General features: G+C 42.8%; 1 non-coding gene across 1 annotated transcript; it reads left to right on the top strand.

The window, feature by feature from the left end:
* The first annotated feature begins 2,305 nt into the window (after window positions 1-2,305).
* On the top strand, window positions 2,306-2,378 carry trnar-acg. Its single transcript has one exon. It is a non-coding gene; the product is annotated as a tRNA-Arg (tRNA).
* Window positions 2,379-16,322: the final 13,944 nt, after the last annotated feature.

Here is a 16,322-nt window from a genome sequence, read left to right as displayed (position 1 = left end):
AAGTGAAACACCCCAGTAAAGATTGGTTAGGTTAGAAAAGGTTAAGATGGCTAGGCAATGGTAGCCATTAGGCCAAGAGACGTCATAGGTTCGGTATTTAAATAGCCATCTTTATTTGATGACATGGAAACTACAATTAAATACAGTTTTATAAATGCTTACTATTTTTCTCCCTAGAGATGACAAGTAGGCCTAAAAGGTCACTTTTGGACAATCTTAGGATCAGTCAAGGTCAAATGAGTTGAATTATAACTATAACCTTTGCCAGTATCACAGCAAGCTTGGAATATAAGTTAATTGATCAGAGACAAGAATGGAAATAAATGAAGGTTAAGTAAGTATACATATCAGTGTGTTTCATGTTGTTTCATTTTGAAAAAAATACATTTTAACAATTTGTAAAAAAAAAAAAAAATCAAATTTGGGGTTGGGGTTGTGTGCTACTTTCTGAAATAAGACAAGTGGTGGTACTACTGAATCAGATTTACAGGTGGAAAAATAATGGAAACACCAAATAATTTTAAACAATATTTAACTTCAAGGGGGTTTGGCTACCCTTTGCCTGTAGAACAGCTTCAGTTCTACTTGGAATGCTGTAACACAGTGTTTCTCAACCCTCTCCTGGAGTAACCCCTGCCCTGCATGTTTTAGATCTCTCCCTGCTCCTGCACAGCTGATTCAAAGGATCAGTTTGTTATTAAGCAGCTTCAGGAGTTCATAACAAGTTGATCATTTGAATCAGCTGTGTTGGAGCAGGGAGGGATCTAAAACATGCAGGGCAGGGGAGAGTTGAGTGTTTCTCAACCCACTCCAGGAGAGGGTTGAGAAACACTGCTGTTACACAAGGTTTCAATTGTTTCTAGTGGGATATTGGACCATTCTTGAAGAAGGAAGCTTCAAGCCATTTGATAGATGAAGGTGGTGCAAATCTAGTCCATGCTCTACATTCCAAAATTTCCCAGATAGGATCAATATCTTGATAGGATGTTTAGATCTAGTGATTGGTGAGGCCATGGAAATTGATTGTCTTTATCCTGCTGTTCATAAACCACTCTTGAATTCATGTGGCAGTATGTTTGGGGACATGTTGAGGAAACAGTTTTCACCATAGCGTGCACCTAACATGGCTCCTCATTCATTGTCTGTTATTGTACAATTCAGAGTAATAATTGGGACCCAGTGAATCCCCCAATATAGCTGCCCATACCATAGCAGACACACAATAGCATGTTTATCAGTTGGGAACGGGCAGCGTGGTTTGAAGGCTTTCAAAGAAGTGCTTAAACATTCTCTCCATGTAAGAAAAAAGTAGAAGACACCTCATTATTCCATATTACTTTTTTTCCAGTCCAGGTTTATGCTCATTACACCAGGTTATGCTTTGCTGTATGTTGGTCTTGGTTACAAGAGGTTTTCAAATGGGAGTCTTATTTCTGCTTTGTTATTGACATTTGACATCGAGATTTTGTCGAGACTTTGTCAAGGAGTTGTAGACTGTGACTGACGCACCTGCAATTCGGGCACCAGCTATTGGACCTCCTTCAAAATCTGTTAGATCTTTCATGTTGGTTTAGAGAGTAGAGACTCGTATATAAAGCGTTGAATTAAAAAAATATATATTTTCTAGCAGCAACACATGACATTAGTATTAACATGAATATGAATCGTGTGGACTCCCTTTCAGTTGCGATTTAGTTACTTATTTAGTAAAATACGAGTTCTGTTTCATTTGGCGTTTAGATTATTTTGTATGATCACAGTAGGTCGACTCTGTCGTCTCTGTTCTCCAAAGGACTTGATTGGACTGAAAAGTAGCAATGTGAAAGCAATTTCACGCATATAATGCTGCACAAAGGGACTATGAACAGGAAGTTCACTGCGTTTCTAACGAGTCAAAGTTCAGTTGCGTTGCTCTCTTATGAAACGAAGAGAATAAATGGGGAAAAAAGGAAGTTTTGTTAGTTAACTTCTGTTAAATTTTAAGTGAACGTGGTAGGGAAGTGGCGTATTGTATCACATAAAGACACTTGAAACCTAACGAGTTTAGCTAGTTATCTGGCATAGTACTACTGCAGCAAGATAACTAACTCTGCCTGACATTTCTTGTGCGGGGCGGCGGTGTAAGACCCATAAATGGGTGGTGTACTGGCAAGAATTACAATGTAATTGTACCTCTGGGTTTTAAATAAAAGTGAAATCCAACGTCTGTTATTACGGTATCGCCAAGTCACATTATAATGAAACAATGCGTTCAAAGGCTAGTCATGATTGGATATTTAGACCTGTTGTTTTACAAGTTAACATTGGGCCAGTGGCGCAATGGATAACGCGTCTGACTACGGATCAGAAGATTCTAGGTTCGACTCCTGGCTGGCTCGTATTTTTTTTTTTTTTTTTTGTAGAAATCTTTTTGGAATTTAAACATTATACTTTTAAGTTTTTGCACAACATTTCGTCCGAGTCTTGTAATCTTTTGTAACCTTCAATGTCGTGACTTAAGTTTTAGATAATATTATTCAACTGGGAAGGAATAAAAACGAAGGCCTCTACTGGCTTCTAGAGGCGTCTCCGTATCACTGCACGATGCGGTAAGAATCCAGCACCGTCTATGCGGAATTTAAGACACCCTCAGCTTCATCAGGAATAAATTGTTAGTTTGCAGTTGGTGACACTAGGGGGAGCTCTTTGTCAGTTCTTCATTAAAAAAAAAACCTAAGGCCAGGAAATGGCCACTACTGCAGGGAAACCTCAATGCTATTACTATATACAAACTCAATTTTTCATAGGGTGTCATTCAGAGTACAAACACAGATAATCACAAATGGTGGATACCATTTTGGGGGCAATCAATATGGGGGGTAAAAGATAGTGTAGATAATGTATCATCATAGGAAAAAAAATTATCTCTCACCTTTCCATTTTTCTATGTAAATGTGTCATCAGCTGTACGTCTGTGTTTATATTGCTCCACTTCCCCATCTCCGTATTTCTCCATCTAGCTATATCATCTAAACTTCAGATATAATATGCTTTTTTGGCATGAGAAATTAAACATGTCTAGAATCTTAAAGCTAGATGAATGGTTCTGTGAGCAGATGCCTTTGTTTCTGTGTTTCTCCAGAGGGTTGGGGGGGGGGGGGGGGGGGGGCAGTGTAGAGCTCAGAGCACAGGGAGCTTCCTGCAGCAGGCCCGATGCTACATCAGCAGCAGCTGCATATCCACCTCATCATAAGGGAGGAGCAGGCACAGGTGGTGACTAACACAAATTCTCACTGTCACTGCCTTACAGGCTGTCATCCTGGTTCATGGAGAGAGAGTGGCTAAGTAGTTAAAACAAGAACAATAACAAAAAGCAAGTGGAAGTGGCAAAGTAAAAGTTTGAAATTGCAAAATATTTTTCTCCCCATTGGAGACTTTGTTTTAGTTTTCTGTGCTGTCTTGGCCAGTCTTAATATGTTTTCATTCAGTGAGGGGTGTCTGGCAAAGGGGTAAGGGTAAGCAGAAGATGTGTTGAATTTATTGTGTGTGCTGTCTGGCCTGCTACGTAGTGCATGTCATAATATTGAAAATGTACACTGCACTTCATGTGAAAGTACGATTAAATATACAAATATTTATATAGTGTTATTATCTTATGGATATTTGACTTAATCTCATTCTGGAGCTAACCACACTTATAAGATTTGCATCTTTTGGAAAACAGGACTCATTTCCCGATGATCAGGTTTGCCACAAGGTTTCCAGGAATGAATTGTGGTGTAAAAGTGGTGGCTGCCTGTAACACACGCCCTCATACTTTCCTCCTTCTGCAGACAGACACACTCGCAATCTCACACTCACTCACTCGCGCAAACACTCCCACTCATGAGTCTACACAGATGAAGTAATGCACACTCACCTTGTCTTTCTCAAGCACACACACACACACACAAATTTTATCTGTCCTTCTCTCTTACATATGTACTCACATACTCTGTCTCAGCCACTCTCACAAAGCACATATTCACACGGTCTCAGTGTCACATACATACACAGGAAAATACTCTCTCACATGCACCCACACAAATATAGGTGCACACATGCACATGGGCGGCAGTGTAGCATAGTGGTTAAGGAGCAGGACTCCAGGACTCGGAGTGCCAGTTCGATCCCCGCTGGGACACTGCTGGGACACGCTGGGACACTGCTGCTGTACCCTTGGGCAAGGTACTTAACCCACAATTGCCTCAGTAAATATCCAGCTGTATAAATGGATAACATTGTAAAGAACTGTAACCTATGTAAGTCGCTTTGGATAAAAGCGTCTGCTAAATGAATAAATGTAAATGTAAATGTAGCCCGGTTCTTCCTCCAGGTGGGTGCTTCCCCTTAGAGGAAATGAAAGTGAATCCCTGTGTGTCCCTGACTTGTGCATGTGTTTCAGAGCCATTCCACTTTGCCCCACAAAAGTGGACAGGAAGGGAGGGGGTGACCTCTGATCTCACACAGCTGCTGGGATTGAGAGTCTTTGATATGGCCTGGCTGGTACTCAGGAGGAACAGGCAGGAAGTGATCCGTAACAGCTGGCCATGACTTGGAGGAGCAGACAGGAAGTGGTGGGACTCACAACTCTGTGTGGGGGCCTTAGCACTGCTGATTAGCCCTTGCCTTAGAGGCCTGTAGACTGTCCCTCTGTTCCAACAGTTTAATAGAGTCTTAGAACCCATTTTGCAGAAATTAAGGCCAACGCTTCATGATTCATGTACCCCTGGGTGTCCAGCAAGCTTAATTATCTCTGTACATGCAGATGATGTGGTTGCACTTACCAGCAGTCAATGGCCAAACATCTTGAATAGGGTTATCAGTGAAGCAGTGTGTTACTCACTGGCAAAAGATGAACTGGGTCGACCTCTCTCCCTAGAAGAGTTTCCTGGACTACAGAATGTGTACGAGGTGAGGGCACACTTTAAAAGAACTTAAAAGGTGTGCTGGAATGGATGAAGCGACGTCTTGGCAGGTGGAACTGGCTGTGACCCCAAATGTCATTTAGGGGGCTGCACACTTAACACAAATTAGCTAAATGAGCTCTGTGGCACCTCTGGGGTTGCTCGCCCGGGAATGATCAACCATTCCTGACGACTTCTGGAACAGTCTGCACTGGGTCTGTCAGTGTGCTGTGTCTGCTCTCAGAGGAGGGGAGACAGGTCATGGCTTAAAAAGTGGAGGAGCAGTGTTCCAGCTCATATTTGTGAAGAAACTCCTGTAATGACCAAGAGACTAGGCTGCTAGTCTGCACAGATGCCTGTCAGTCTGGTGCCCAAGACCTAAACTGTTTCAGTTGGACAGCACCTGCTTAACCACGCTGCCCACCCTCTGATGCTACGTAATGGGAGAGTGGCACTAACTGCAGGTGGAAAGGACAGTTCAAACGTTACTCTACTGGTTTTTACAGAAGGCCATTGTCTAACAGGTCATGTTTGGATGTAGTTACCAGGGCAACACCAGAGCTACAGCAGCAGCTCGCTTTAGTTTGGGATACTGCACTCTTCGCTCGGCTCTGGGTGTGACTAGTGAGCAACAGAGAATCTAGTGTAGGAAACGGGCCCTTGCACTGGGCATAGCAGTTGATGGAGGAATGGCAGCGTGCCCTGTTTAATGCCCTGGCATTGTGACTTGTTCCATGGTTACTTTGCAGGAGGTGTGACGATCTAGCACGGAAGACTACATCCAATCCCTCTTGGGCCCTCCAGTCTGCACTGGAACTGTCTCCTTGTAACCCCTGCTCTCTCTGAGGGGTTGAGGAAGGGTTGTCTTCCGATTCCGTTCACACTTCCTGTTTCTCTCTTCTGTTCTCTTGGATCAAAGACAGTCTCATGACCTTGGTGAGATCAAAGTAGATGCAGACCGTTTTTGTTTGCTGTTTTTTTTTTTTTTTATTGTGTCCGGTGACTTGGCTTATTCACAGGCTTAGACTCACTGAGTCACTGTTTCACTCTTAGTGACAATTACTTACATTACAGTGTGTGTGTGTGTGTGTGTGTGTGTCTGGCTGTATCATACTGGTGTAGTGTACTCAGAGTGGTGTAGTGCTCATTCTGAGCAGAATAATGCACTTTCAGAGAGGTGTAATGCACTCTCAGATGTAGTAGGTGTAGTATACACTTAGAGCAGTGTAGTGCACTCTCACAGTGGTTCAAAGGAATAGAGTTCACTCTCAATACAGTGTAGTGCACACTTGGAGCAGAACAATGCCTGAGAGGAGTGTGGTTCTCTGACCCTGACACTGCACTCAATCTGAGTCTTAACTATTGACAATAATATGTAACCTGTCAGACTTTAAGACAGAATGCCTCTAATATACTTTTACAGTGCCAGGTTTTCATGTATTTTAAATGAATGTTCTGTTTCAATGGTTCCTGTTCCCATTGGCAGTGCATGCGAGCACAGTCAGATATGTCCTTTTCTGCCTGGTTTCCTCTCTTATTTTATTTTCATTTTGTCTATTAAATGATATGAACCGGCCAGATCAAACACAGAGTCACTTCCTCTAACCCTGTGTTCCAGGACTGTCTGAGATACACACAGGCAGACAGAAAAAAATGGCATCTTCTCCTGCACTGTTTTCCCAGGAGCCGAGCAAGAATGGCCCCAAAAGTGTGTCTCTTCCTGTCCATGTTGACCTGTCCTTTATTGTTGCTTATACAAGGCTCTTTACATTCACATATAACCAGGTGGGGACAGAATAAGCACTAAACTGAGCATGCTTACTGAGCCTTTATACTGAGCCTTTATCTCTCTGGTCAGCAGCCCAGAGTCCTGACTGCATGGCTGCACTTTTCCCCCATCCACTCAGCTCATATGATGTGTATGATGGCACAGTGGCTGAACCCTTTGCCCGTTAGCACTGGTTCACACTATTCTCCTCTTTCTTATATCCCGTATTTTAGGACATCAGCACTTTTCTTTGCTGCACTGTCATACCTCTGAGATTCACCCCCGCTCCTCATTTAAGGGAAAGCGCTGTTAATAGAACTGGCAGAGAGTTTGTTGCTGTCCTGTTCCAGTGGAGTGGTCTGCGAAAGGCGAGGTATCCACCTTCTGACATGTTGTGAGTTTCCACTTGCTGTGTTTACGGCCTTCGGCGCTCACCCACCTTCCTTCTGGCGGGGGGGATGGGGGGGGGGTGGACGTTGGGACTGGGAGAGGCAGCGATCAGAGAAGGGGGCCCGTGCCAAGGGGATCGTCGCCCCCCCCCCCTTCCGAAACTGAACTCTGAATGACTCGGATTTGGACTGAACCGGGGCCAGATTCAGATAGAAGCAGATTTGATCGCTGGAACAGAGCGGGGAGGAGAGGTGACACAGTACTACACGAAAGAATATTGCGAACACACACGCAACGCACACTACACGGACCACACACGTACACCGCGGCCGTGCTTCAGGCATGGTTCTTCCAGTGGGGAGCTGAAATGGGAAAGCAGTAGTAAGGCATTTGAAAGGAGCCTCTGATTTACTGCCTGCTAAAGGCTGCTTTCTCTCCCATTGCAGTTCACTGGCAACACCAAGGGCACAACTCTTCTGGTGGACAGGTTTCCTCAATAAATGCCTTTAAATCTGATCTGGCTTTGCAGTGCTGTTCCAATAGGGGGAAAAAATAATAGACTTCTGACTTCTTTACAACATTTCATATCTGTTGTTTTTGTAATGCATTTTGATATTGTGGCAGCAGTTACAGGTCTCAAACGAAGTTTTAGAGAAAAAGCTGAGTGAAATGTGATGTTTTTCTACCCATGCTGACTTTGAAACCCTGTAGCAGGGCCTCTAAGGATAGATAGCACAAGTACTATGGAGATATGGGGATAGATGTTGCTGGAGTCAAGTAAATTATGAGAGGGTAGGGATGGATACTGCAGGAGTAGGGTAAATACTAGATACCAGGAAGAGCCTTCAACTCTGTGTGTGTGTGTGTGTGTGTGTGTGTGTGTGTGTGTGTGTGTGTGTGTGTGTGTGTGTGAGCACTATCACATAATCCAACAGACACCACATACCTGGAGAGGAAAGCACATTTCAGTGATGTCTTGGCTCACAGGTTCAAAGGTCAGGGCACCAAAGGAAGGGTCCATGCCTGATGAAGGAGATGTGTGCTGAGCTAAAATGGTGATCAACATTGAACAACAGTGAATTGTCTTTAACATCTGCACACGCATGCACACACACACACACACACACACACACACACTTCAAACAAGGATATACCTGAAGTTTGTCTTGACAGTGAGAGGTGAGAAGGATCCATAATTACATTCACATAGTCTGCTGTGCTGTTTCAATATTTTACACATAGGTATGCAGTGCAGTGCATTGCATTGTGGTTCAGTCAGTGTTCTAAAAACCTCCCCTCTCATGTGTCATTCTGGGATTGTATGGCTGTTTTTTTTTTTCCCAAGCTCATGTTCTTTTTTCGTGCAGTCTGATCTGCCATTGTCCAGGGGGGCAAGCAAAGTAACTTATTTGTCTCACTTTCTTCTCATAAGCTCCCAGGAGTTTCTTGGCTCTGGCTTGGCTCAGGATTCGCATGGTTGCACAATGTCTGACAGAGACACTCTAGCACGCTGTTTGAGTGGTGTGGGAATGGAAGACTGGAGTGGTGGGGGTGGGGGGGTGGGGTAGGTTGCGGGTGCAGGTGTTGGAAGTGAATTAAGTAGTCTCCTTTATCTCTCTAGCAGCATGTGTTCATCTTTGATTGTCCTTTCTCCTATCACATCATATGGATGGTCTGCATGGTTTCCTCTTTCCCGGTCACTGTTCCGTCATTAGAGTGCAGGGACACACCATCTTCTGGGGACATATATGACACATGTATGTGCATTCTCTGCTGGATTGAAGAGTTTGTAGAACCTGAAGTTAAAAATAAGTGGGGAAAAAAAGAAAATATGAGAACTTTCTACTGCATTTAAGTGCCTTTGTCTTTACTAGTAGAGGCAACATCAGTACGGCCCAGCAATCATCATAGCCAAGGGACTTCAGACCAAGGTAAATGTGTTAACCTCTTTCCTCATAAAGAACGACAGCTCACGACAAAAGGTTAACTTCAGACTCCTCTGTTGTTGCATTTGTGATCAATAAACCTTTCTTTGGTAAAGGTAAATCAGTCAAGACGTATTTGTTATGGCATGTTTATACAATTTATATTGTCACAAAGCATTGGACCATATGCATTTCCAAAAGGAAACTTGGACGGTTGCATTCTGGGATGGGTGTGTGAGCTTAGAGCGAACCCTAAGGGAGTCAAATGAGGGTCACTTATGCCTCACCTAATTTAGCTGAAATGCACATGTGGCATATGCAACATGTTGATGTATGATATTAAAATTATTGATGTTTCTAAATATTATGATCATTCTGCAAATTGAGAACAGATTCTAAATAGTAAATACTTTCAGCTTGATCTGGTGCTGTGCTCAAGAACATATGTTCCAATAAGACAAGTATATATATATATGTAAATAAATAAATCTACATTTATGGTACAGAATTGACTTCACTCCAGACTGCCCTCAACTGTTTCGAAAAATGTGTTTTTGTTTTGTTTTGAGGTTCTTTGTTTTCTTTTGTTCTTCATTTCAAATGGCTGTTTTGGTTTTTTACCAATTGTTAAATAAAGTGTTTTTGAAAAGCAAAAAGTCTTTCACAGTGCCCCACCCCCTTTTGCTCTCTCTTCCTCTTCACATCTGTTCTGGTTCAAGGCTTGCTGCAGCTGCAGATGTTGTTGATTGCTGTGGATTAGGGCAGAAGTCCACTGTGTTTGTCTCTCCAAGGTGAATTTGCACTTTAAAATGTCTTAGTATCTATCCCCTCTTGGTCATTATTTATCCCTGTACTACAATATTTACTGATACTGTTGAGGTGCATACCCCCCACTCCTTCACCATCTACCACAGTTCCCTCACTATTTGTCCTTACTCTGTCTATATCTACCCTCATTCCCTCAGTATTCATCTGTTCTCCCTGTATAACCACTGTAAGTCTCTCAGTATCTGTCCCAACTCCCTCTGTAGCAAACCTTACTTCCTCCATATTCACCCTCCCTCCCTCAGTATCTATCCCTACTCTCTATGTCTATCTCAGAATTTGTCCTTACTCCCTGTAGATCTACCCTCACTTTCTCAGTATCCATCCATACTCCTTGTATATCTTCCCTCACTGCTTCAGCATCTGTCCTTTCTCCCTCTGTATCTACCCTCACTCTCAGTATCTATCTGTACTCTGTGGCTGTTTCTCTAAGTCAAGGATGCTTCCTTGGTAGGAAGGGTCCTTCCAAGTCAGGTCCTTCAGAGGCTAGGCAAGACTCCTTCCTAGCATTCGGAGAACAGATAATGGAACAGTCTAGCGAGTGTACAGGTGTGTGTCATTGAAAAGGTCCCGCCTTCAATTCTGCGCCACAGTCTCTTGTACGTGTGCATTGGATTGTGGGTACTTTAAGGACGCCGAGGATACACGCTGTGCATCCTTGAAAACTGTCTGAACAAAGGACTCAGTCCTTGGAAGAATTCGAAGGATCCTCGACATCAGAACAGTCCTTTGGCGGGATTCGATGACGTAGCATCCTTGAAATGCAGCCGTTAAGGATCCTTCCTTGACTTTGAGAAACGCCCTATGTCTCTTTCACTTTCTCAGTATCTGTCCCTCTGTCCCTACTGTCCCTCTGTATCAACCCCCACTTCTTCTGTATCTACCCTCACTCCCTCAGTATCTATCCGTACCCACTCTGTGTCTAAGCTTACTCTCTCTGTATTATCACCAGTGTGCAGGCCCTAGGGACAGAATACAAGCCTTAAACATTGTTTTACACTCCCTCTTTCACAGCTCAGCATTTGAGCCAGTCCCATGTGAAAGTGAAGTAGAATGCACTTACTCATGTGCTACTGCTAAACATGCAAGTCAATGACAGAAATAATAGCTCTCCCTACACAAAACAGCAGACGATTAATCGTTTAAGCTCGCTGATGACCATACTGACTGATTATCATGAGGGGACCATCTTAAAACAAAGATGCCCTGGTGAAAAACAGCAATTTAGCTTTCCAACAGACAGGATGCATCTTTTCACAGCACAGCGTGGCAGCTGGAAGACGAGACTAAATCACTGCACACAGTAGACATGTCTGGGGTTTTGCTTCCTTACAAGCTTGTGGTGGATGTCACTGGTGGTCCTTTTGGGGGATTAGGACATCTGGTACAGTGATTTGCTGTGGCTGAAAGTACAACAACATGGTCCAAAAGCACTGGTTGAAGCGAGGAGTTGCCACTTGCGTGTGTGACTGCAAATGTCACTGAATTCACAGGGCTTACAGTGCAGGGAAATTGAAATGGTCCAAAGTGGTCATGCTATCATTGAAATAAGGTTCTATTAGCATGGCTAGAAACATGAAGAGCTAGATTTTCATTTCTGAATGATGGTGGGTTTCATGCTGAGTTTCTGGCTGTAGATCCTGGTCCTTTGACCACTGATAGATCAGCGCCATGCAGCATGGAACGAAGGTAGCTGGTTTGCTAGAACGGCAATAGAGAAAAGAAAAGGTTTTGCTACCTGCGTCAGTAATGCAGTCAGTGGCTGTAGTGGATGTGCCACTGCACTCCAGCATATGTGCAATCTCCAAACCATTTATGGGTGCTGTGCTGCTGGTTTTGAAACATTGTGCCAGGACATAGCTGTGACAAAAACACTCTGTCACGCCAAATTTCTTCAGTGGTCAAGATCAGAATGTGTGGGCATGCATGAAAGACATGGTGGGTGAAACCACTGGTATAAATCAGACCTAGAAACCCGAGTTTGTTGTGAATGTAATCATGCTGTTGAGTCAGGGAGAACAGGCCAAAGAGATCACATGACGAGAATTCAACAGGACTTTATCAGATTTATGCCTCTGACTTTTCTGTGGTTATGAAACAAGAGGCAGTTATACAAGTTGCCCTTGTGAGACTACAACATAGTTCACTAGTTTCCACATCCCACAAGATGTCCTGTATGATATGAACAATAAAACATTTCAGTTGGTAAGAAAGTGGTTTAGTTTGGATACTCCACAACAGTGACATTATAGTAAGACAAAAACAGAGGACTGGGTGCTGCAGATATTGAGTTTATATACACTGCCACAAGATTAGCACATTTACTGAATATGCCAAACAGTGATGATCCCACTGTTACAAGACTACTGTAGCTAGCTCCTCACTTACATTTACATTTACATTTATTCATTTAGCAGACGCTTTTATCCAAAGCGACTTACATAGGTTACAGTTCTTTACAATGTTATCCATTTATACAGCTGGATATTTACTGAGGCAATTGTGGGTTAAGTACCTTGCCCAAGGGTACAGCAACAGTGTCCCAGCGGGGATCGAACCGGCAACCTTTCGGTTACGAGTCCTGCTCCTTAACCACTATGCCACACTGCCGCCCAAACTTCTGTTGAATCCTTAGCCTCCTGGAAAGAAAAGTAATGGAAAACAGGAAAGTCAAGCTGCTGGATTTGGAGTTTGCTCAGACTGGCCAGATCTAAATGATCTATGTGATCAGACCGGTGTGTCTTTAACCGGAGTATGGAGTATGGAGTGACAGACTGACAGCACCAGTGGGTGTTTCTGATGCTGCCGTTTCTGAGCCACATATATCAGTAGAAGCAATGATTTGTCTGTGTATGACTGAACATCAGAAGAACAGTTGAAGCAGTGTAATATTGGACTTGATAAATATAGTTAGAATAAAGATAAATCAAGTGTGGCACTGGAGTGATCTGCAGCTCCAGGGGAAACTTGCCATTTGTGATTTTGCTGAGCTTTCAATTTTCTGTAATGCAGTAAATAAGATTATTCTTTCCTTCAGCTAAGGCACAATTACAAGTGCTCATAACAAAATACAAATTGGCACTCTAGATTGGTATCCTGTTAATCATGAGGCATATTGTTTAATGAGTTCCTCGGCAACATTTGTAGAATCTGGTGCACATATAGTCAATGGTTGCCATGTATGCAAAGCACTGTACGCTGCCAGACCTGAACATATTGTTGAGCCAGATGCAAGTGAAATTGCACAGAGTTGTATGTCAATAGTTACAGCAGGCTCATGTCAAACTAAATTGGTTCACTTGTCATAAAAATAAATTCGATGCATTGATGAGCTACTTGGAAACACACCTGATAAAATCCCCGCGAATGAAAGCCAGAATTTGTATGTAATTGGGATTGGCTGTCTGTTTTATTTGTAGATGGAGCAAACATTTTGGGAAAAACTGAAAATTGGCACAGCCTTTGAATAACACCATAGCTGGCTATGTAGAACTTGGAGGGTGGAGTACATATAAATCAGGCAAAGCACCAAATTTCTGACCTAACATATTGGTATGGCTTTATTTTGCAACTCAGCAACACAAGGACATAGACAGGTGGATGAGTGTAGTCAGACAGTGACCACATTCATTCACTCCACAGTGGGGAAGATAAAACACATACCTAAAATGTCCTGAACAGAATAGGCAGACTTATGAAGTGGAGCCAACCAATAAAAATGCTGACAGGTCTAAATACAGTGGTATAATATGGAACACTTATCCAATTCTACAATATATAAAGACTAATCTAAGAGATCATTTATTACGTGTCATGTAATAACTAACTCAACATAAGGAACACAGGATGTCAGCTTCTAGATATCCTATAAATGAATGATATTTTTTAACTTCCATGTAAATTAAAATAGTACTCCTATGTGTGTGCATTTGCATGTACATATGTGTGTGTTTATGAAAGAGCATGTATGTGCATGCGTTAGAGTGTGTTTATGAGATCATGCATATCTTGTGTTCTAGCATCCTGTGTTCTGTACTCTCTGTCCTGTGCTAAGATGACATTAACATTTTAAAAAGAATAATGAAAAACCCTTGGACAGAAATGGAGGAAACCATTTAATGAGGAAAGTAACTATTACCAAAATACCTCTGAGCCTCATGATAGCCAGAGAATTGGAGCCATGTGTGGGGTGAGAAGACTGTGACAGGACGCCTCTTTAAAGTGGTCATGCGGGTACATTTTTATGGAAGTGCTTTCTGTTCGTTTTGGCAGAACAGTGTGAAATACCATATTCTCCTTCACATATTGCCACATTTATTTATTGTTTTTTTTTTCTTATTACTGTTGTAACGGTTGTAACATTTTCCCTTGCTAGACATTGGAAGATAAGAAAAAAACAATTGAAAGGATTGTTTCCAAAAGATTTTGTTTGTGCCAAGAAACTGTATTGTATTTATTTGATGGAAAATAGGTCCTCTAAATTCTGGGAACACAATGTGATGTCTCTGATGTTAGGTAGCATACAGAGAGCAGTGTGTTGGTTTCTTTTTGGGCTGCAGACTGACTGCAGTGTGTTGGTATCTCTCTAGGCTGTATTTAGAGAGCAGTGTGCTGATCTCTGTCTGGGATATAAGCAGAGAGCAGTGTGCTGGTCTCTCTGAGCGCTCTGATGAAAGCAGTGTGCTGGTCTCTGGGCTGTTTGCAGAGAGCAGTGTGTTGGTATCTCTCTAGAATGCACTGTGCAGAGAAGAGAGTACTGGGTTGTCTGTTCATGTTTGTTTTAAATTTTGTGTTAGCCCCACTAATCTATTCGGGCCAGCAGTGCTGTATCTTAGGAATGGGTTTGCTCTTTCCTGTGGGTTATGTCTTGGTAGCAAGAGAAAGAGTGGGCTATCTATTTGTTGTGGCAGTGAGAGTGGGCTGGGTCCCTGCTGTGGTGGTGGGCTGGCTCTTTGTTTTAGGAGTGGGTTGGCTATTTACTGTGTGAGTGGGAGTAGGCTGGTTACCTGCTGTGGGAATGGAGGTGGTAGTGGCCTGGCTTTTAGCTGTTAGTGTGGGTTAGATCTTTGCTGTGGGAGTTGGAGCAGGCTGGCTCTTTGCTGTGGGAATAAGCTTTTCTGGCTGACCTGTCGGTCTTAAAGATTTATTTTCCCCTCTTTTGGATGTAAATGACAGAGACATGGCATCCTCATGCCAGCCTTTGATCTGCTGCCATGTCCTATCCCGTCCTGCTGATTGCTCATGTGTTTGAGTAAATATTTCACTGTCAACCACTGCTTACTTTCTTGGGAAGAACAGAGCCAGACAGACTGATTCCTGGCCAAGTGCATTTTGTTTGATTACGGTCGAGTGCATTGTATTTGCTGGCAGGGGTTCTTCTTAGTATTGCAGCAATCATCTCTGTTTACACTATGTTACTTTGTCTAATTCTGTTTTAATGAGAGATTATTCATTCTAATAGCTGATTGTGCACAGAGCATTCGATAAATGGGTTGCCTCACTGATGAAACTAGTTCAAACTGATCCACCATCTAACAACTTCTTCCATCTCCTGCTTTGCCATGGATGGAGAACTGTGCAAGACAGGAATGCTGTCAGTGGCATTGCACTGTCACCAAGTAGCCAGTGGCAGTAAAGAAATCATAAAGGTTTCTGTAAAAACAGAGAATCACCATGGACGCGTGTGTAGGGGTCAGGAGGTCAATGGCCAGGTTTCTGTGCGCAATGTGTTGAATCAGGACAATCTGCCTCATCTGGTCCTGAACATGTGGTAGCTCTTATACAAAATCTTGAAAAATTACTTAAGCTTTTTTATTTATTTATCTGGACATTTTTACTTTTTATTTTTTTTTTTGTTCTCACAGTATTTAATAGTTTCCACAGCACATGTTGGATCAAAAGAAAAATAACAGGCCTGCATAAGATCATGTTTCTGGACAGGAAAGATTTCTCACAGTGTTGAAATGTAGACCTGTAACAGGCTTATGACAGGCGCAGGATAGCACTGGTACTGAAGAGTGGGTCCTGGTTCAAGGAGGTCTATAGTGTCAGAGGCGTCCATTACTTTGGCAGATATAAAATCTGTAAATTTTCTTACCAAGTGTGCTTCTTAAAACATTGCAATTTTAAAGTGTATATTCAAATAAAAAAATGATAAACAAAATCCTCAATTCTTAACGCTGTCTTGCCTTCACTCTCGGGATGAGTGTGCAAGCACTGTGTGAGAAGGGAAGTTGTGTTAGTGTTAATTATGTGTTCACACAGTGATGAATTAGATGGTGCTGTGTGTCCCTCTCTCAGGTCATGGAGGTGAAGCATGAGGCCATCCAGTTGTAATGGGGGGGAGACCAGGGGGAGTGGTGCGGTTCTAGATCGTCCTGCTCAAGAGACATTTTTGCCCTGAACCTTGACTGCTGGGCAGGTCTGCCTAACAGGTGCAGATGGTTATATAAATCCCCTCCGTCTTTGCAAAACAGCAATGCCTTTTCT

This window comes from Megalops cyprinoides, chromosome 13 (assembly GCF_013368585.1).
Source record: "Megalops cyprinoides isolate fMegCyp1 chromosome 13, fMegCyp1.pri, whole genome shotgun sequence".
Lineage (NCBI taxonomy): Eukaryota > Metazoa > Chordata > Actinopteri > Elopiformes > Megalopidae > Megalops > Megalops cyprinoides.
This window is presented reverse-complemented; position numbering and strand designations above follow the sequence as displayed.